The sequence below is a fragment of the Manis javanica genome, chromosome 13 (assembly GCF_040802235.1).
Source record: "Manis javanica isolate MJ-LG chromosome 13, MJ_LKY, whole genome shotgun sequence".
Classification (NCBI taxonomy): Eukaryota; Metazoa; Chordata; class Mammalia; order Pholidota; family Manidae; genus Manis; species Manis javanica.
The window spans coordinates 86134004-86157407 of record NC_133168.1 but is presented as its reverse complement, the minus strand read 5'-3'; the positions used below and the strand labels follow the sequence as shown (position 1 = coordinate 86157407).

The 23404-nt window shown below is 48.3% G+C and overlaps 1 protein-coding gene across 1 annotated transcript in view; it reads right to left on the bottom strand.

The window, feature by feature from the left end:
* The window catches only part of LOC108387529 (uncharacterized), a 61196-nt gene extending 38526 nt beyond the window's left edge, over positions 1-22670 (bottom strand). Inside the window, exons 1-4 of the mRNA XM_073220013.1 lie at positions 22518-22670; positions 22308-22358; positions 21677-21783; positions 14266-14354 (exon numbers count right to left, since the gene is read on the bottom strand). The gene's annotated coding sequence lies outside the window, so the exon portion shown is untranslated. The remainder of the gene's footprint in view (positions 1-14265; positions 14355-21676; positions 21784-22307; positions 22359-22517) is intronic.
* Between the last annotated feature and the right edge of the window lie 734 nt (positions 22671-23404).

Genomic DNA, 23404 nt, shown 5'->3' with positions numbered 1-23404 from the left:
GGGAGATGTCCTGTGTGCAAGGCAGGGCTGAGGGAGGGGGGCACAACCACACATGCTGGGTGTGACAGCTGCCACTCACCCAGAGGACAGGCATACCATCCATCCCATGAGGTGGGGAAAGCCAAGCCTACGGGGCACTAAGGGTCTAGAACCAGGTCCACCACTCTTATTTCCACTGGGCATTCTCACGAGCTGCTCACCAGGGAATGTTCCACTATATGGTCTAAAGCCTATGTGTTTGAATGGTATATTTTTATCTGGAGTGAGAGTGACAAGCAGATGGCAGCTGTCCTCAAAATCAAAAGCCTCCACAGGGGCTGCGACTGAGAGAATTAAGATTGGCTTGCCTGGGGCCAAACCAGGGACGACCCCACCAGCCAGAAGGTATGGACCCCCATAGGCATATGTCATCACCACCCACCAGCTAACAGGCTACATAACAGCAGGGCCTCAACATCAACATCCCCGGTGTGTCTCTGGTCCTAGAAGTGGGCCAGCCACACAGTAGATGCACAGCAAACATTTGATGAAGGAATGAAGGTAGGATCGACAGTGAGGAGCTAGCGGGTGGGAGGCCTGGACCAGATACCTCAGAGCCTCTTTCAACCCTGGATCCTCAGACCTCGGCCCAAGTTTATTGCTCCTCAGTTGTTAACAGACATGTGGAGCTGCCCTTAACTCTAATGGCAGAACACCTAACACCGATTGAGCAGTCATCCCACAAGGTCACCTCAGATGATCCTCACAACCACCTGCAACACTAGTGCTATCATCAGCCCACCTTACAGGTGGGAAAACTGAGGTAGGCAGCACACCAGTGGGTGGGGCGTGCTGAAAAGTGAAGCTGTGCTCCTCCAGTGCCCATCAAAACAACCCGTCTACCACGCAAAGTCAGGCATGAGGTTTCCAAAGGACATTGGAAACTCCTCAGAGGGGGGAAATTGGGCCTTACCTCTCACCCAATAGGGTGACAAGATATTAAATGATTCCAACTTTAGGGAGTGTCATCAGTGAGAGACACCACCTTTTGCTGTTTGCTTCAAAGTACAGTACGTTCTGCTGGAGTGCGACATGCACTTCTAAAAACTGGCCACTTGTTGCAATAGAAACACAGAGCTTCTGGGAACAACAGAGTTAGATGCCAAATACCCCAAAACTTCATGAGTGACACAGCAAAAGACAGGAACCTGATTTTTAAACGGCAGCTTATCAAACAGCTAAGAAATACAGGCATACCCGGAGACACTGCCAATTATGTTTCTGCCAAATACTGCAAAAGTTATGCTTATACTAATACTATGAAGTGTACTATGTAGTCTATGAAGTATGCCACAACATTATGTCTTAAATAAAACAATGTACACCTTAATTTAAGAATACTTCGTTGCTAAAAATGCTAACCATCATCTGAGCTTTCAGCAATCACACATCACTGTAACAAATAGTTACGAAAAAGTTTGAAATAATGAGAGAATCACCAAAATGTGACAGAGACTTAAAATGAGCAAACACTGTTGGGGAAATGACACTGAGAGACTAGTTGACACAGGTCTGACATACACCTCCAATCCATAAAAAATGCAGTGTCTGCAAAGCACATTAAAGCAAGTGCAATAAAATGATGTATGCTTATACACAAAGCTACCTGGAGCCTGACTCCTCACCTGGGGGAAGACCTGGCATTTGCTATGGCCGTGGGTGGGCTGCAGTTTCTGAGTTACTCTGACATGCTGGAAGGCTGTCTGACCCCAGGAGTGGGTGGGTAAGGCCTGGAGGAGGCTTGGTACATGACTGAGATGTGTGTGTGTTTTGATTTTATATATGGGCAGGTGCTCTTTTAGCCAGGAACAGTTTTCTGGATTCAACTAGTGCAGGAGTTGGCAAACTCTTCTTAAAGGGATCAAGTATTTTCAGCTCTGAGGGTCACTGGTCATCCTGATTACTCAGCTCCTCAGTCAAATGGGTATAGCTATATCCCAAATCAAACTTTATTTACCAAAACAGGATGCCAGCCTGTGGACGACAGCTTCCCAACCTCTAACCTAGCATTTCTCCCAGACAAAAAATCACACATTAACAAACACAACATTGTGTGTTAAGCTCCAACCATGCACTATGTATTGGTAGTGTTGGAACAAATCTCCTTTTTCAAAACAAGCATTATAGCAGAACTGACTACAGAGAAAATACATTTCAAAAACAGGACTTGAAATGTAAAAACACATTTCAAAAACAGGACTTGAATGTGTAAAAACAGGCCAGGACTCAAACTTAACTCTTTTGACAAGCCAGGAGAAATTTAGTTTCGAAAAGTGCCGATCACAGACAGCTCACTGCAAGGTCAGTCTGTCTAATAACTACATGGGTCAGTTTTATACCATCCTAAAAGCCCTACACATTCTCAAGATAAATAGGTCCCTCGCAGAAGGAAATTCCATGCCATCAACTCCATTACTTCACTGGATGAAACTTTAACCCAGTTACAGAAACACACATGCCTGAGCATCAGACCAAAGTGCTCAGGACAAGCGCAGAGGCTGAGAAGGACCTGATGGGCACGGGCCCAGCCGTGGGGGACACACTGGAGCTGAGTCGCTGGAGACCTGGGTGCCCCCAGAGAAAGCCCAGGGGAGGAAGGGAACCGCAGGGCCCAACTTCTCCAAGTAACCAGGACTCACCTTTGCTCTTGATGGCTGGGGACAGCGGGGTCTTGTGTGTCAGGGAAACCCTGAGAAGGGCAGAGGTCCACACCACACTGCCCCCCAACTATCCCACTCCAGGTTAGGTTCTGGGCAGGCAGGCAGCACTGTCACAGCCCTGCACCGTGTGTCCTCCCCATGGGAAGGATGGAGATCTCTGAGCAATCACCACCTGCACTCTGCTGTGTTCCGCCTGCCACCGAGGCTCTGCTCCACAGCCCAGCCCAGCCTGGAGGCAGTGGGGGAGCCTCAGGGACCTACCTGGGGTTGAGCCTCCACCTCATCAGCACCTTAGTCCTCCAGTTCTGCTGAACTTTACAGGAACACTGGGCCCGACGGCGGGCTCGTCACTTCACCCCCAACCTGGTGGTATCCTACCCATCCCACACTGGGACTCCCTGACCCTGGGGAGCTTTCTACCTGGTGTGAAGAGGGGCCAGAGCAGTTCAACAGGTGGACAGCCACTTGACAAAAGGGAACACATGACTGACAAATGCTTCTGTCCTAGTCAAGGGACTCAGTCACTCTTTCAGAGGCTTCTCATGAGGTGGCCAATCCACCGACAGCCTGGGACCTGGGTTCCAGAGAGGCCAAGGGAAAGGGACAAGGAACACATGGTGCCCCAGGCTTGGGATCAGCAGGCCCCACTCAATGAACACCCCATTGGCAGGAGATGGACACAGGAAACTGGGGCCTTAACAGACACCTCCCTGCCCACAAAGCTGCAGCACACGAGGCTTGCTGCACACCAAGCAACCTTGCACCACACACACCAAAACACACACGTTTGTGTGCCCATACTCATGCACAGGCACCCATGCACCACACACACACACAGTTTTCATCTCCTCTTCACACTCCCAAATCTTGACCACATATCTCAGTAAAGGTCCTTCTTCCCAGTTCAATTCTGAGCAAAAGAACAGCAGTTCTCATGGGTGCTCAGTGTCTGCTCAGCTTCAACCTACCTGTCTCAGAAGGAGGAAAACCATTAAGCATGGAAATGACATTAGACACAGGGACCTGAATGACCAACTTGAAAGCCGGAGGAGCCCAGAACCCTGCAGGGCCTCTTGTGAATCCCCGCGCACCTTCACCGCTTCACCCACGCCTCCTCAAGCTCCTTCCGGGACAGAGTTCCGCGGCCGGCCGGAGCAGCACAGCATCTTCAAATCACTAGCACTGCAGCCGTGCTCGCTTCTATTCACACACACAGCAGCCTAAGCTTCCAGGGAGGCAGAGGACTCATGCTGCTCACTGTTCATCTGAGTGACGTGGAACCCAATAAGGGGCTTTTACAGCACGAGGAGCTCAGTCAGTTACTAACCGCCTGGGACACCCCTTCTAGAGCACAGCCTGTCTGGCCAGCAGGACACGGATGTCAACAGGCCCCGGGCAAATACAGGTTCTGCACCAGACGGTGACCTCTGAGGGACCAGGGTCCAGGGGGCACTTCCTCTGTGGAAGGCAGGAGGAGGGACGGCCCATGGTCCCCGCCTTCGTGGCAGCACAGACCCAGCACGGTGAGATGCGTGTGCCGATCATCATTTTATACACAGTTCACACTGAAAAGGAAGTCCACCCTGACAGTCGAGGGTAGTAGGGGAAGAATCTAGAAATGCTTCATCGGAGCTGGGCCCCAAGGATGGAATCTGGATTTATAGAGATTGTAAAAGGGAGGAAGAAATGGAAGCAGAAAAGATGAAGTGGCAGAAATATACAAGTATGTGAAAACCCATCTCCAAGAAAAGTAGATGAAGCAAAATAAAGGAGTTCAAAACCTTTAACAACTTTTCTAAATGGACTTAAGATTGCTGAGAAGAAAAAGGCATTCGTGGTACTGAAAGACCACTTACAATCAGTTTAAGAGGCTAGAGTGATGCCTGAGATGCTCCTCCTCTGCGGGCCAAGTCCAGTCCCACCTAGGGCCTATGCCCTTCCTGCTCCCTCTGCCTGGAAGGTTCTGCCCCCAGCTGTCTGTACAGAGCTCTGTGTTCAGGTCCCAGCTGAGACAGCAAAATGACACGATCCCCTCCACACAATCCCACGGGCTTGCCTGGGCTACCTGTGCCCTGCAGGGGTCCAGGGACTGTGCAGTGAACCTGAAGGACCGAGGGGCAGCACGCAGAGCTATGGAATGGCAGAGGAGATTCCAGAAAGCCACGTGAATGCACATAATGGAGTGCCTCCAGTCACTCCATCCGTCAGACAAATCAACCCAGGCCTGGCTCTCTACTCGGAATCCCCTCGCACCCGGCCCCACACGTGCTCTCTTACCCAATCCTTCCTGCAAGACACCCCATTTGCAAGTGAGGTACTCAGCTCGTCACAGAAGCCAAAAGGGAAGGTCAAGTTCAGGAGCATCTCAGCTTCCTCCTAACAGGGCACTTCTAACACTCCAGGTGTGCCCAAACACTACACTCCATCTGAAATGCTTATCGCACATCAAATGCAAGCCCAGCACCACCAGGGGTAGGGGAGTTGCCATCCAAGGCAAAGTCAGACCAAGACTTCCATCTGAGCTGGTCACCTCCAGTCCTGGGTTCAAGAACCACCCAGAGATGCAGGTTGTTTTGACTGAAGGGAATAAAAGGAACCAGGTGCCTCTGGCTGCTACATCTGCAAATAAACATCCATTTACAATCTGATTGTTTCATTAAGGGAGAGGACTTGCAAATGATGCCTCCAGATTAATGTTTTGGGATATTGTTAACAAAATTAGCCTGGAGAGGAGAATCTTCAACAAACTATACAGTAACCATCAACATTTTAAAGATAAAACCTTAATGGTCTTCAGATTCCTAAATGCAAATCCCTGGCAGCCTGCACAACGGAGAATAGCTCTGGTGGCAGCTCACTCCAGCAGTGTGTGCAAGCAGAGCAGGTTTGGGGACACATCACCGCCAGAAAATGACAGTCCTGAAGCTCATGCCAGTTACTGCCAGCCCAGCAGCTCAAAGTCACCCTCAGGACATGCAGGACCAGGCCTGGGATACCAGGTCTCCAGACCTCGACCTCCCTCCCAGCAGTCACGGAAGGGGGAACCACGCACTGGAGGTAGCACAGATCCCATCCCAGGAAGGTGGTGTAGTGATTATTATGGTTTTACCTTCCCCCCAGACACAGCACATCTCTCCTGAAAATTTCTGAAAACAGGGAACAATCCAGTGCTGACACCCAGATCCCACTCAGCAGCTTCAGCAACTCGGACAGCCCTTTCCCAGCGACGAGATGAAGCCTGCCTTCCTTCCCAAGCTGAGCACACGGTGCGAGAAAGGGCACCTACACGGGTCACTTTCAAAGGGGGAGAGGCTGGTCACAAGGTTCTTTAAAACTGTTAGTAGCTCCCCCAGGATCACAGTGCATGTGAAACTTGTGTGTTTTGCTCTCAGAGGTGCTCAGTAAGTACCCAAAGCCACCCACTCACGTGCGGCCCCACAGGAGCACCTGAGCCTCCACAGCAGCAGGGGCCTGTGGCCAAAGCCCAACCTTGCTGCCCTGGAGAGAGAACAGGTGCTGCGGGACGAGCCCATGACACAGAAACAAAGGTGCTGCCTGGGAGAAGAATCTGCGCAACAGCTAATGACCACAGGAGAGCAATGCCCAAGAGTCCTCCTGGTGCGCCTGTCGCCATGGGGCCAGCTGGTCACCTGTCCCTCCCACGAGAAAGAACCGGCCCTATCCCCACCAGCGGCCTCCTGGGCCATGAGCCTCCGCAGTCCACTAAGAGTTATGCCCGCCCTCTCCATGCCATTTGCAACATGCCCATAGCAAAATGGGGGCTTCAACCCTTCTAGGGCTGACTCCCTCAGGGCCCAGACAAGACGCAGCACTGAGCACCAGCTCCACTGAGGCCTATGGCTGAAGTGACAGGCAGGTTTTGCACAGAAAATTCCAGGAAGGGCCAGAAAAGCTACCTGCATTCCCGAGAGGAAATGTGCATGGAAAGTGAGGACCGGAGTGCACCTCTTTCACCGTTTCCATTAGGACATACGGCAGTATGGTGACACCCAGAGGTGCTGCCTGGGCTTCCTTTTGTCCGGCTCCTCCCTGCACATGCCCTGTGGCATCAGAGCTGGCGGCTGCCTCAGGAGGCTCCAAACCAGCAAGGAAACCTGCTTCTAGCATTAAAGTAAGTTTCTAGCCTCAGTGAAGGCCATGGGACTATAAAACAGTTCCTGTAGCGGCGCTTTCGGCACCAGCTGTCAGAGCAGGAACAGAAATCCCACTTCTCCCCTCCGCCCTGTAGGGCAATCTTCCCCTTGGGCAGGGAGTGGGTCTGGGAATGGGCACCTACACCCACCTCAGAAAACAGCAGAGCTGAGCCCAAGAGTGTCAAATCGGGGGCCTTTTTGTAAATCATGCTACTCAGGGTCAAACAAGGCCCCCACCCCAGCCTCAGGGGCCTGTCATCATCTCATCATCTGACCCCATCTGCCATCCCATGCCCCCTCGCCCCACCTGAGGCCCTTTTCTCAGCTCCAGCCGCAAGGACGCCCTGGCTGCTCCTCCTCTGCGGGCCAAGTCCAGTCCCACCTAGGGCCTATGCCCTTCCTGCTCCCTCTGCCTGGAAGGTTCTGCCCCCAGCTGTCTGTACAGAGCTCTGTGTTCAGGTCCCAGCTGAGACAGCAAAATGACACGATCCCCTCCACAGGTCTCTATCCCCTTTCCCACTTCACCACCACCTGCCCTTCTATCTACTTAACTCCTCTCTCTGGTGCTCCCCACCCCTGTCCCCCATGAGAACAGGGAACACCTCTGTTCAGTGCTACTGTCCCAGGGCCCAGGACAGAATATGGTGCTCAATATATTATTTGTTAGGTGAGAAAAAGTACTTTTGGATTTCCCAGCAATCACCCTCCCCCCTCCTAGTGAACCAAGTCCAAATGTCGTCAGGCCAACAGAAAAGACGATCAGAAACACACAAAACCCTCACTTCTCACCAGATCTAACAATTACCTCAAAATGGGTCAGAGACCTAAATATCAAAAGCTAAACTTAAAAAACTCTCAGAAGAAAACATAAGGGTAAATCATGACCTTGGGTTTGGCAAGAGATTTTTAGATATGACACTAAAAGCACAATATCAGCAAAATAAAAAAATAGTATATTTTGACTTTTGACTTCATCAAAATTAAAATATTTTGGGCAAAGGACAATGAAAAGGTGGGAAACAACCCTACAGAATGGGAGAGAACATTTGCAAATAATATATCTGAAAAGGATCTAGTGTCCAGAACATATAAAGAACTCTTACAAATCAACAACAAACCCAATTCAAAAAAGGAGAAAGGACGTGAACACACATTTCTCCAAAAAATATACACAAATGGCCAATAAGCACAGGCAACGATGGATGGTTAGTGTCATTAGTCATGAGGGAAATGCAAACCAAAAGCACAGTGAGATGCCACCTCACACCTGCTAGGGCAGCTCTAATGGAGGAAAGAAAAGAACAAGTGTTGTTGAGGGCCGGGAGAGGCACCCTCCCACACTGCTGCTGGGAATGTAACATAGTGCGGTGATGTGGCTGACAGTCTGGCAGGTCCTCAGAGAGAGTTAAATACAACATTACTGAATGACCCAGCCATTCTTCGGCTAGGTGTATACCTAAGAGATGTGAAAATGTATTCATACAAAAACTTGTACACAAATGTTAAAATTAAAAGCAGCACTATTCACAACAGCCAACAAGTAAAAACACCCAAATGGCCATGCACAGATGAATGGATAACCAGTCTGTGGTGTACACATACTGTGGAATATTACTCAGCCATAAAAAGGAATACAACAAGCAGTGACTCTCTAGCATCTTACTACACTGATGGGCAGTGACTGTAATGGGATATGTGGTGGGGACTTGATAATGGGGGGAATCTAGTAACCACAGTGTTGCTCATGTGATTGTATATTAATACCAAAATTAAAAAAATAAATTTTAAATGTACACACCCTATGAAAAAAATGAAAAAAAGGAATAGAGTTCTGATTCATGTCACAATGTGGATGAACAGTGAAAACATGAAGCTGAATGAGAGATGCCAGTCACTAAAGGCTACATGTTGTACGATCCCATCTATAGGAAATGCCCAGAATGGCAGATCCAGAGAGACGGAAAGCAGATTGCTGGTTACCAAGGCCCGAGGATGAGGCCTGGCCCCAAGACGGGAAGTGGGGAGTGGCGGCTAACAAAGTAGACGCTCCTTTTTGGGATAAAGTGTCCTGGAATTAGATGTGATGGTTGCACCATGGTGTAAGGCACAGTGTAAACAAAGAAAATGAGAATGCTGTAATGAGAGGTTCTCACCTGACAGGTGACAGGCCACAGGCCACAGCCCCTCCCAGCAATTCCAGAATCTCTGGTGGAAGATTTCCTGCTTGAATTTTAATAAACCACAAGCAACCATCACTGTAAATGTCCCTAAACATCGATATCCCCTGCCCTGGGCAAAGTGCATCAAAAGCGCCAAGGGAATGGCTGGGTCCAGCCCATTTTTTAAATGCTGACAACAGAAAATTGCAAACACACCCACAGAAGCAGGGAGAACAGCAGGGTTAACTGCGCATGTCCACCACGCAGGTTCCAGGTCTTCCACATGCCCTACTGGCTTCTGTGAAGCAAATCCCATACAACATCCCTTGACGAATGAACTGGGCAGTATTTATCTCCGCAGGACAAACAAACCACGCTCCCATGATCCCACCTTCCACAACTTAACAAGCATTTCTCCATCTGTGTCAGAGTTACACTAGGTTGAAATCTACAGGCAATCCCCCACAGCTTTCCTTCAATGGTGCAGTGAAGAACTCAGGCCATGTGTCCTGTTTCCCACAGCAGAAGATGCTGATGGCATCCTTGTGGTATAATGCAACATTCCCCTGATTTCCTGTCAACTAGATTTTGAGGCCCAACCAAGCACACGTCCCTCCACAAGCAGGTGCACCCTCGCTGGGCTGGTGGCCACTGAAGATCACGGTCTGGACCCATCATCTCATTAGGTGTCTGAAACCTTACGAGCTTGTAATTCCATCATTTCAGTTTAATTAGCCAGAATATATCAATAGCTGTACTGTCCATTAGCCACATGTGGCTAAATAGAGTAAAATTAAATTAAAACTTGACTTCCTCAAACTATTCCAGGTGCCACATTGGACAGCGCAGGTACATTCTGGAAAGTTCTGTAGGGCAGCACTGATCTGTGAGGCAACCTTGCCCTCACCCATTCTTTTGCTCCTTTGAGAGTTCAGCTCACGGAGAAGAGGCAGGATAAACGCTTGCTTCTCTCCCTCTATTTACCAATTTTCAAAATGAGCTGGTTCCCTAACACCCTCCAAAGGGGACCAGTGAGTCTCTTCCTTTCGTTTGAGCACCAACAGGCATGGACCCGTGGATTTGTAGCACATCTGATGCTCCAACTCAGGGACCTGTTCTGATTCCCACGCACCTGTCCCACCCTCAGGGAGGGGGACACTGACACAACCCTCTTACTGTCTACACAATCAGGACACTCCCAGATGTAGATTTAGGAATTAAAACATTTTAACATAGTGCTTTGATTTTACATTTGCATTTTTCTTTGGTGATGAAAATTGTGGTTCTTAAAGACATTATGTGTTCTCTCCTCCTACACAGCAGGTCCCCCTCACCTCCCATTTTTTTTCCCCAGGGTTCAGCTGACCGTGGGGAAGCATATGCTCCTCGTACAGGCACCTGCCTCCCGCTGGGTCACAGTGCCCGTGTCAGCCACCTCACTCCTCATCACACAGGCGTGTGCTCAGGCCACAGCATCAGCACAGGGGTGAGGGAAGGGCAATGCGGCATCTTGAGAGACAGAGATGACATTCACATCTCTTAACTTCTCTTGCACTGTTATTGTTGTTAACCTCTTACTGTGCCTAATTCATAAATTAAACTTTGTCACAGGGATGTAGATAAGGAAAAAAATGTATACAGGGTTCAGTACTATCCTCAGTTTCAGGCATCCACTGCGAGTCCTGCAACGTGCTTCCCATTGATAAGGTGGGACATTACTGTGAGACTATGGCATTGTAACCTAAAATCAAAAATACAATTCCTCAAAACAAAGATCTTAAAAAAAAAAAAATTTGGCCTTAATGGCACATCTCACTAAAACCTTTACATACAAACTACTGTGTTTAGTACTAAGTCCTGTGAGAGGGTAAGTCACATACCTGAGTCTCAGCTGACAAGTGAATGAACCTAGATTCATTTACTTCATTTTGCTTTGGTTTCTAGAGATTGCTTCCCCACCCACCCAGCATCTGACATACTTTTGTGTTATAATTATTAAAACACACGGTGCTCTCAGAAAGGAAACCCAGAGTCATCTCCTGGCAACCCTGTCTCCTCCCTTCCCTCCCCCTGGAGGTGACTGTGTGGTTCATTTATGTTTTATACTTCTGTGTTTAAAAATAAAATACAGCATGCCCCCACCCCGTCCACTTTCCTTAGATGAGTGCACTACAGCTCTTTACTTCAGTTGGTTTTTTCCACTTGTCATTTCCTGTCACCAGAGACACAACAGACACCCCTCCTTCCTTCACTCGGGGGCGTGGCTCCACACCACCAGCAGCTCCACCCCCAAGTCCCCACCGACAACCATCTAAGTCATTCCCCAGTTTCACTAGTTCACATTCTTGTGATGAACAGTCTCATCACAACCCTCACGTTTGACAGTGTATCTCTGGGGTTCATTTCCAGAAGAGGAACTGCTGGAGCAGAGGGTAAGCAAATCCCCCTCAGAGTTGTTGGGAACTCTCAAAAGCAGCACATGGCAATGCCTGATTCCCACCAACAGAATGGTGTCCTCTTCTGGAGACAACAGGTCAGAGATGTGGTGGGGAAGCTCCAACAAACATTATTCTTAGTAGCAGAAAGACTGAGTATCTTCACGCCTTGGTTAAGGGCCATCTGCATCCGCTTTCTCTGTGAACTGTTTTTCTGTAAGTCACACCCATTGTTAATCCTTAACACCCGACATATAAGGCTGGTTTCTTGGCGCGTGAGCAGTGTGTACCCGCCAAATGAACAAGACCCCTGACAGACAAAATTCAAGGGCAGAAATAGCCCCAGCAGGCAGTCTGACCCAGGGTGTGCATGCCAGCAAGCACGTATGATGTGGGGTGTTGTGTGGGGGCTGTGTGCGCACCTCAGTGCCCACCAGGAGCCAGCCCTCCTCTTTCCCTGCTCCTCTTCTGTGCCCGCTGGGTTCTGGGTGACAGGAAGGTGGAGAACCCAGCAGACCACAGGCCATGGTTCAACTGAAGGAGGGTGTGGACGTCTGCTAACCAGAGAAAACATAAAATCATTTGATTTGCTGAGCTGACATATCCATGCACAACAAAGAGTACACATACACTGACATTTATAAATCTTTAAAAAATAATTGCTCAAGGGTGTTGCCTGTTTGACCTTGACCATCACATGCCATGACTACTAACAGACTGTCCTTCCCAATCAAGCCCCTTCGTGCATAGGATGGGAAGAGGCGGGACCCAAAGGAACACCTGGGATGGCATCTGGAAGCTCCCTGCCAAACCCCCACGCTGACTGTTTGTAATGCTATGGCTGTGCCTCCCCTGCTGGCCCTGTGACAGGAAAGGAGGTTTCACTCATTTGTTCATTCATTCATTCATTCATTCATTAAGTAAATACTTACTGCTCTGACCATGTACTGCTTAGTCAACAAATGACTGGGCAAAGGTGAAGGCACCCAGCCCAGGACCTTGGAGAAGCCTAAACTAGATCCCCTAGCTTCAGACAATGTCCTGGGCTAAAGGATGAGTCAGCCACTCATCCCACTGGGCTGAAGGTGACATTTTCCAGATGTACAGTCCCATGATTTTTAAATGCTAATGTATAAAGAAAAGACTGTTGACAGCCAAGTGCCAGGCCCACCCTCCTCCTGGCTGCCCCACTGCGTGCTGCCCCTAGCACCAAGGATCAAACACCATCAACAGCAGCGATCCGCAACTAGCTCTGGGAAACCGGTACAGACTTTGAATCCTTGTCTCCAAAGAGCTCTGGAGGCCTTGGGCAGTGCTGGGTCATAAATGATGTAGCTGATATGACAACAGTCTGGTAGCTCCTTAAAAAGTTAAGTGCAGAGCTACCACATGACCCAGCAATTCCACTTATAGGAATACGCAAAGGAACTTTAAACACATCCACACACATCTGTGTACACACATGTTCACAGCAGCACTATGCACAACTGCAGAAAGGTAAAAACATCCCCAAATCATCCAGATGATGGAATTAACAAAATACATGGTCCATCCATGTGGTGGAATATTACTCAGCCATAAAAAATGGATGAAGTCCTGATACACAGTACAACGTGGGTGAACCTTAAAAACATTATGCTGAGTGAGAAGCCAAACACACAAGGTCACACGCTGTTTCATTCTATTGGTATGAAATGTCCAGAACAGGCCAATACATAGACAAAAAGCAGATTACTGATTGCGAAGGCTGGGGAACAGGATGGGCAGTGACTGCTGTAGTTCTGGAACTAGATAGAAGTGATCGTTGCACAATTCTTGAACATTAAAAAAAAAATCACTGAATCGTATACTATGAATAGGTGAACTGTGATATGCAAATTATATCTCAATCTAAAAAAGAATTTTTAAAGTACCAGTAAAGTTTGTGTTTGCTAAGAGAACATTCTGGAAATGTTTCCCTAATATGAGGATTACTTGACAGTGCCCCTATTTTCTTGCTATATGCAGATAAAAGCTGAAACCCCACAAAACCGAGCCCCCACCTTCTCATGCACTCGCCTAGCGGCCGTGGCACTGTTAGAAGGGTAAGCACCCCTCAGCAAGTCACCCGCTGGCCAGCCTCTAACAAAGCAGCTGACTGACCCAGGAGGCCTCCAAGCTGCCTTCAAGTTCTACGATGACTCTCAGTTCTACATTCTTCCTCACGGAGGCAGCCCTGACCCAAAACAGGGCTGGCTGGGCCCTGATGGTATCCGACAAAATCCCACCCAGGTGTCAGGCTCTGTCCTGCTGGGTCCTGACAGCCCGTAACAGTCTCTACTTGAGAGCCCCAAGCACAGTCAGGGGAGGGGACCTTGGCTTGGATTTTCCCCACACACACAGGGCCAAGTAAGAGTGACCAGCTCGCAGCACCAGTGCAGGCCCAGCTGGTTAAGAAAAAAATTCTACTCGTTTTGGTCAGCATTAAGAAACCACAAAAACAGCCAGAGGACAAAGGCCACCTGGACAGGATTATCCTCTGCCCGTGATCCTCCCAAAGGGCGGCTCATCCTATTTAGGCCTGAGCTTTTCAAGTGACCCCTGAGACAGGAAGAGAGAGCAAACGGCCTCCCTGGAGGCAGTGGGCAGGGCCTGAGAGGCCCTGTAGAGATAGACGGCCCAGCACAAAATCCTGGAGGGGCCTGTCCCCGTCCAGCACATCTAGGAGGTGGCCACCAACTTCTGAAGCAGCTCAGTTTCAAATGTCCAAGGAGCTAAACGAGCCCTTCTGGGCCGGTCAGGGCCTTCATTCCACAGAGAAGAGGCCCCGAGCACTCACGTGGCTTCTGGGCATGGGACGCTGGTCCTAACAGCTAACCACGGCGGCAGCTGCGTCAAACAGTAGTTTGTGTAAACGTGCTGGCCAACCTAAAGTGGAGGATAAAGAAACACTGAGTTTCCAAGGGAAGTTTCTGGAACATACCAGCAATTTTAAATGTCTCTGACCCCTGAAGTAGGGTAGCGAAATCTTAAGATTTCAGCCAGAGCTCTGCCCGTGCTACCTACCACAGAGGAGCAAACTGAGAAATAAATCTCTACCAGTCTCTGTCCTATGACCCAATCCAGTGCTAACCAATCAACACCAGCATCCCAGCCACCATCTTTAGCAATAGGGGTAGAACATGAAATGGTATACAGCCACATGCCAACACACCAAATACACACAAGTGGATCAAGGTTTTCATTATAATAGTAATGCCTTTAACAGCAGAAACAGTAATAACTAGCATTTCATAGGTGCTCAGCAGTGAGTTCCACACACTGTGCTAAAACTCAGTACTGCCCTGACTCCCCAGGACAAACTTAGGGGTAGGATACACAACTGTCCCCATTTTACAGATAAGGGAACCTGAAGTTCCAAATATTCAGGAACTTGCCTAGGGTCACCCAGGTCTCCCTTTCCAGACATGACCTCTTTGCTGCCCCCCACTTCTGTGCTCCCTGACACAGACCCCAGGGAAACCACCCCACCATACCAGGCAGGGCAGGGTTCGCCCTCAAGAAGTTGAGGGCGCAATGTGCCTAGGGGACAGGCAGACCTCACCTCCCAGAAGGAGGCAGCTTCACCTCCACAGGGCTTACACCGCCTGGGAGGAAGGGGCTGCCAGTCCTACAGACAGGAAAAGTAAGGTTCCAGAATGTTCCGAACTCTCCCAAGGCCACAGAGACAGAGTGGCCGCGAGACTTCCCCTTCCTTTGTGAGTCAGGCATCCAGGGCTCCTTCCAGGCTCAGAGAGAGGCTGCACCCGGCAAAGTGGTGGGGTCCAGGGTTCCCGGGCTGCACTGTCAGTTGTAGCTCGCTGAATATTCTCAGCATCATCTGTGTTGTCATTCTTTGCGCCCACATGACTACCAGGAGCTCGCTCTGACATGAAATCTTTATTTTTAAACTGGGTTCACAGCAATTCACAGCTCATGGATGGCAAGAAACACTCCCAGAGGGGAACTTGCAAAATAAGCAAATACAGTGTACTCCACAGGAAGACGTTTGGGCACCAAGGAGCACCTGGCACTCTCTCCACTGGCGCCCAGAAAGCTGTGGCCATCACAAGGGCTAGCTCCTTTCTGGCCCCACTCAGGCTGGGAAACACAGTGGACACCATTATTCTAGTTCTTTCGTACCTCCTGAGCCCTGGCCTCTCTCTCTGACACAGAAGGAGGAAAGCTTCAGAACAGGGGCCCTGGGCTTTCGGAGCACCTGCTCCCTTCAGGATCAGGATGCAAAAGGCAGCAGCACTTCTGTATGTGATCTTTCAATGGATTTTTGAAAATCCATTTACAACAGCATAAATGTGAAATACTTAAGGATAACCTTGATTTTATTTTTAAATGTGCACAACCTATAAACTGAAGTTGCAATAAGACATCACTGAGAGAAATAACAGGCATGCTTTTTCCACGGGTCAGACAGTTCTTTCCCAAATTGATCCATAGATTCAAAGCAATCCCAATAACTAAGTCCCAGCATGCCTTTTTGTAGGAAAAACAATCTGACTCTACAATTTACATGGAAATGCAAAGGATCTAGAATCGTGAAAACACTGAAAAACAGGAACAAATTTGGAAGGCTTACCCTACACCTGATTTCGAGACTTTCCCAAAAGCTACAGTGACTAAGACAGTTTGATGTGAGTGTACAGACAAGAGATGGAAGAAAATATACACGCTTGCACATGCAGATAACTGATTTTCTATGATCCAAGTATCCTACTTTGTTAGACAACATTTCCCTGAGGGGTTAACCCTGCAAGGAACAAGGTCATCTTCGCAATGTTACCAAAACACACACAGGACATAACGGGGTAGAACGCAATGTGCAAGAAGTTTTAGGGGAAATGCAGGCTTTCACGCTCCACCGTGGCTTTCCCATGTTAGCTCGTGGCAAATTCAGTCTTCCTGCTGCTCAGATTAAAATCTGGGGTTACCCTCTTGATGGGACTACCACTCCCAAATCCCATCAGGAAATCGTGGTAACTCTGCCATCAAACACATCTGGGTTCCATCCCCTGCTCATTGTCTCCACTGCCCACACCATCCTCCCAGCTAGGACAGACGCCTGTGAACAGCACCCCTGCTAGCATTCCTCAGTCAGAAATGCTCTGGTGGCCCCAGGTCTGCTTAGAGCAAAGCCCTGTCCTTTCCTGGTCCCGGCACCCCACCCAGTGCCCTGTCCCAGCCATGCTGGCCTCCTGGCCGTGTCTCCAACATACAAAGGGGTCTTTTTATGTTTTAAACAAAATCCCAGACACGTTATCATTTTAGCAATCAATTCTTCAATTGGCACCCCAAATTGAAAATTTTGGAAGCCTAACTACCATCCCGTAAGTACTCCACAGTAAGCCCTAAATGTCAAACAGCCAGTCCACAGCAGCTTCATACAATTCCTCAGAAACGTCTGTGCTGCAGCGGTTGCTAGAGCGTTTGTGCTAGCTGCTCCCTCTGCCTCCGTCACTCCCCCATCCCAACCTCTCTGTGTCCCCCGCCCCACAAGGCCCTCTTCAAATGTCTCCCTCACCCTGCTCCTTCTTTCCCACGGCCCTGGCCCCTTCGCACACTCCACACAACACAGCTACTTTGTCTATGAACTTTCTCACCCAAAAAGAACATAGGACTAGGGACAATAAATGCTGGCGAGGATGTGGAGAAAGGGGAACCCTCCTACACTGCTGGTGGGAATGTAAGTTAGTTCAACCATTGTGGAAAGCAGTATAGAGGTTCCTCAAAAAACTCAAAATAGAAATACCATTTGACCCAGGAATTCCACTCCTAGGAATTTACCCTAAGAATGCAGCAGCCCAGTTTGAAAAAGACAGGTGTACCCCATGTTTATCACAGCACTATTTACAATAGCCAAGAAATGGAAGCAAGCTAAGTGTCCATTAGCAGATGAATGGATAAAGAAGTGGTACATATATGCAATGGAATATTATTCAGCCATAAGAAGAAAACAAACCCTACCATTTGCAACAACATGGATGGAGCTAGAGGGTATTATGCTCAGTGAAATAAGCCAGGCGGAGAAAGAGATGTATCGAATGATGTCACTCATCTGTGGAGTATAACAAAAAAGAAAAAACTGAAGGAACAAAACAGCAGCAGACTCACCAAACCCAAGGATGGACTAACAGTTACCAAAGGGAAAGGGACTGGGGAGGATGGGTGGGAAGGGAGGGACAAGGGGCATTAAGATTAGTAGTACACATAACATGGGGGGGCGCACAGGGAAGGCAGTATAGCACAGAGAAGACAAGTAGTAACTCTATAGCATTTTACTATGCTGATGGACAGTGACTGTAATGGGTATGTGGGGGGGACTTGATAATGGGGGGAATCTAGTAACTACAATGTTGCTCATGTGATTATATATTAATGATACCAAAATTAAAAATAAAAAGAATGTCAAAAAGACAGAGTTCTAAGCCCTTTAAGAGTGCCTCGTCTCTGAGGTTGCCTGCACTCCCCTTTCTTTGAGTGTATACTTTTTATCTAAGGCAAAAAGACTTCTCACTGCTTAAATGATTGCATCTCATCTCTGCACTCATCCAGGGGTGCCTCTGTTACCTCACTATCTCATTCGGTTTTCTATACCTAAACACAAGTCTTCAATCTCTCTGTCCTACTTCAGGTAAGTAAGCAAGGGCTACTGAGACTTCTGCTGATTTGGGCCTGCAAGTTCCCACTGCCTGGGTGATCCTGACAGGACTGCAGCTGTGCTATCCTGCTCTTTAGTTAGCCTGCCTGAAAATCTCCTTTGCCTTTGGGAAGTTTTCAGAACATAATCTCAGTCTATCCAATGCTCTGCAGCTCCCCCAAATCCTGGGGTGGTAGGGGCTTAGTTCCCACACCATGCAGATTTAAGCGGACACTGGACTCCAGGTGACCCTGGCTTCAGGAATTGGCAAGGGATTCGCCCCATGCCGAACAGGAGTTCAATGAGCTTCCCTTTTGTCGGTCCCTCCCTGCCTCTGACCCACAGACAAGGGAGGAGACGCGATGAGACATCGAAGACCTGAAAGGGCCAGCCAGGGGGCTCAAGGCGGAACAGCGCAAGAGTAATGCCGAGAAGGCACTCCTCATATTTATTGAGTAAATGAACCCAAACATCCAAAGAATTCTGAGGAGGGGGTTCAACACAAGATCAACACACAGTCATTATCTGACCCTGAGTCCAGCCCTAGGGCCTGCAGCTCAGGACACCAACACCGTGTGAGCGCGGTCACAATAGAATTCTGTGCGGGGTGGGGGGTGGGGGGGACTTACAGGACAACCATTAACCAACTCTAAACTTAATCCTTGGCAGTCTGCAGTTTCCTGGGGCGCCACGTCTTACAAGGTATTGAAACAATAGCAAGGGCAATTAGTTCACAGAAACTGTTTTGGTCTTGTTTGTTCTGTTCCTGATCACTTTTCAGGAATTACATGAAAACTAATCAAGTCATATATAATTATACATCTGATTTCTATATTAATCACACACCTTTCCTCCCTCTGCTCTTCCTTGCTCTCTGCTCCCTGAAGGCAGCTGCCATTCCCCACTAGTCTCACTTGAAGGAATTCCTTCCTTACCTACACTCATCCAACCTTCTCAAAATGTCTTTCTCACTCAGAGTCAAGAACGCTCCGCCATCCAGGTTGAGGTCACCCCTAGTGCTTCACCTGGTGTGCAGGGAGGAACCTCCTGAGATGCAGCTGCCCAGCAATAGAAGAATGACTCTTTCCCAGGTAACTGTCCTCAGGTAAGTGGTCCAGGCTGTGCAGAGCAGCTCTTCTCTGTTTGACCTCTTAAGCCCCAGTTTCATTCCATTTCCTCGCTCTGCTATTCATATCCATTTCCTAGAGCTGCAGTAACAAAGTGCCATAAAGTGGCTGGTTTAAAACATCAGGAATTTACTGTCTCACAGTTCTGGTGACCAAGAGTCTGGAATCAATATGTGGGCCATGCAACCTTTGAAGGCCCTAAGGGGGATCCTTCCTTGTCTCTTCCAGTTTCTGGTTACCCTAGGTGTTCTTTGGCTTGTGACAATATCACTTCAATCTCTGCCTACATCTTCACAGGGCCATCATCCGTGTGTCTTTCTCTATATTGTCCTCTTCCTACAAGGACACTAGTCTTACAGGATTAGAGCTCCCCTTCATGACCTCATCTTAACTTGATAACTGCAAAGACTTTACTTCCAAATAAGGTCATTGCTGAGATGTTTTTAGTCACAACACTTTTGACACCAAATGTATGGATGTTTTCCACACCGACAATCCATTTTCCAACTCTCTGGACACCAACTGGGTGTCCAGTGATTCAGTTCCTGCCTAGAGTTCAAGTCAGACCCCACAGGTTAAGGACTCAGTATAAGACTGTTCCCAACTTCAGAGGCCAATCACAAGTTCCGAGCATCCCATACTTCTAATGGTTTATAAATTAGGGGTCCCCATGATCCCCTTCTTGGGTTCCATAATTTGCCAGAACAGCTCACATAACTCACAGAGAATAGTTCAGTTACTGTTACTATATCCTTTATTATAAAGGATACAGATAAAAAGATACATGGGTTGAAACTGGAAAGGGTCCTGAGGGCAGGAGCTTCTGTCCCGTGGAGTTAGGGTGTGCCACCCCCCTGGCATGTTCACCAGCCAAGAAGCTCTCTCTCCAACTCCAGGGGCAAAATATTTTCCCAGCCCAGTGCAAAATACCTTTGAAACTGAAATCAGTCAAAAGGAGAAACAAAGTGGGAGAAACCCATTTATTGCTTACAAGCAGTTGTCCACTTCTGCTCGCCTGGTCTTTCACAACCTGGCTGCAAAAAGGGGCCTCACCCAACCTCTCTGGTCCAGATATGCCCTGCTCCCCCTTGTAATTACCTATTGATATGGAGATGGACTAGTTCTCTCCATCCCTTGGAAACACCTATTGATATGGAGATGCACTAAGGCTGGGCGAGAGATTCTGGAAATATGACAATTTTACCTGCACTCCCCAAACCTCATAATTTGGGAGGGGGTTATGGAGGTTTCATTATGTGAGCATAATTTATTAAATCATTGGCTAATCATTGGTGATTGACTCAATCTCCATCCTCTCCCCTTCCCCAGAGATCAAGAAGTTGGAGCTGAAATTTCCAACCTTTTAATCATGGCTCAGTCTTTCTGGAGACCAGACCCAATTCTGAGGCTATCTACTGCCCCCACCCACCACCAGTCATCTCATTAGCAGACGAAAGACCCTCATCACTCTGGAGATTCCAGGGTCTTAGAGGCTCTTGTGTTAGGAACCAGGGATTAAGGCCAAATATTATAACTAAAGATGCTCTTATCACCCTTATTACTCAGAAAATTATGAGCATTTTAGGATCTTTGTGCCAGGAACCAGAAACAGAGACCAAATATACATATATATATATGTATTTTTTATTGTATCCCAGTTTCACATTCACAGTCACAGGTACAGGGGATTAGGACATCAATAAATCTTTTTTTTTTATAAAGGTATTATTGATATACACTCCTAAGATCAACATACCTTTTTGAGGGGTACCACACAACTCATAACATCCATCACCTAGGACACTGTCCCCACTGCAGTACTGATGCTGGGTTGGAGGAATATCCATATTCCAGCTCCAGGAAAGGGAGAAAGAGCAGAGGGGAGCCCTACACCTGATGTCCTAAGGCCCACCACACCCAGCACGCCCCACCTGGTCCCTGCTCGCCTGGCATTGGAGAGAAGGCTTCTCTGGCTATACCTCTGCCGTGCAGGCTGAGGAAGGTGGCCTCTTGCTGGTCACCAGGTAAGTGGCAAGAACACTACTGTAACGGAAACAAAAGAAAACACATTTTGGAAGACAACTGCCATCTTTGCCACACAAAAGGCGATAATTGAAAAAATTCAAACTTGCGTATCACTTTTTAAAAACGTTCTTTTTTGATACAACTTTGAATTTTCAGAATTGCAGACAGTAACTCCCATTTACCCTTCACTCAGCTTCCCCTAATACTAGGATCTTATTTAACGATGGCACATTTTCAAAACTAAGAAATTAACACTGGTACAATACTAATAACTGAACTATAGACTTTTATCAATACCACTACTTTTTCCACTAATATTTTTTCTGGTTCAGGAACCCTCATTGTAATTAATCATCACATCTCTTTAACCTCTTCCCATCTACGCCAGTTACTTGGTCTCTCCTTACCTCTCATGAGCCTGGCACTTTGTAAGAGTACTGGTCCCATAGTTTGCAGAATGTTCCTCAAGTTGGTTTGAGCAAGAAGATGGAATCAATCTGGGTTCCTGGAAGACCTAATGGAATAGAGAAAAAGAAGGAATATCCAATCCTATGTGACCTTGTTTGCAGCATGTTTAATTTTACTCAAAGACTTGGGTCCACACAAAGTCTGTGGCATGAACGAAATGGAACGACATACTATGAAAGCTTGATATAAACATTCCATAAAGCCCAAAGCCACGTGACTGGTTCCTGTAAAATTATTACATGTGGGAAGGTGGCTGACACAGAAATTTCATGCAAGCAGAAAAAGACACCCACACTAATAGATAAATCAGAAGGTGCGGTGTTCTTCAACTTGGGGAACGCAGCCTAGACTGGATTTCAGCCCCATTCCCATCCTCAGGCACACCCTGCACAGATATACACAGTGACTTACATACATCTATGGACAAAACGCAGGGGAAGGAATCTTGTACCCAAACAAATCCGATATCATATGAATTATTTTCAGTGCACTGAGGAAGTTTTCTATTTAAAGAAATCCTGCTGTGAACCTCTTTGTAGAGAATGATGCTTTCCTTATGAAATTACTCACCAGTGAGTCATTTCTGCAAAATTCAGATTCATGATTTGGTCTAAACAAGGTCTGGCCGGTAAAGTGAGATAAATTATAGATGCCGTTAATAAATTACAGAGTCCTCAAAAGCAAAATAGGAAAAGAAAAAAACCCGACACGTGTACGTGAGCCGGATTGACACGGGGAGACCAGACCCCACGTCACCTAATCGTGAATCTCCACACGCACCTGATTGTGGCCGGGAATCCGACCGCCCAGGGTTGTCATTTAATTAACTGTACATGCTCCCGGGGACAGGAAATCAGCTGCTGCCCAACTGTGAAGGAACAAGGGACAACAAAGAACAACTTCGAGAACCTGTCCCGAGTTGAGACAAAAAAACCAACACGAAACAAATAAGGCTGGGGGCCACGCTCTCGCCCTGTCCCGCCCCGGTTGCCATGACAACCACGCTGGCGTCAGGGCCGCTCCTGGTGCGTGCAACCAGCCTCCCATAAACCCCCGCGCGCCCGGGACAGCTGCGAGCAGCAGATGCCCGAGCTCCACGCCTGTACCCGGGTTTCCTCCGAGAGACTTGCGGAGCCGAAGAGCGAAATCGGAGAGGCCCAGGAGGGACGCGAAACTCGTCTGGGCGCTTCCTTGGTGCTAAGCGCCTTTTTGGGGAGCTTTGGAGAAGATTCCGCGTCTTGCAGGCCAGCCCCTTCCTTCAAAGCTGTGTGACCTGATGTAGTTCTCTGGAGCCCACCCCCACCTCCCAACCTCAGTTTTCCCATTTGCACAGTTTCTATCCTAGAGGCTGAAAAAGTTTCAGGAAACTAGGAACAGTGTGAGCTTCCTGGGGAGCACTCGGGAAGACTGAGTGGTGGGAGCCGGTGGGGTGAAGGGTCCCCCTCAGCAGCCTGAGGAGGCGGGGATTCGTATGGTCCCCGAGAAGGACACTGAGTCCCTGAAAAGGAAAGTGACCTCCACCAAGGGGCTGGATTAGTGCCTAGCCAGGTAGGAGGGAAAGATGCGCACCCCTGGGGAATCTGGGGGTAGAGTTGTTACAGTAGGTAGAGAGCCAGAAATGAGCAGGGAGGGAGAGGGGGACTTTGGCTGTTGATTACTGTTCTCCC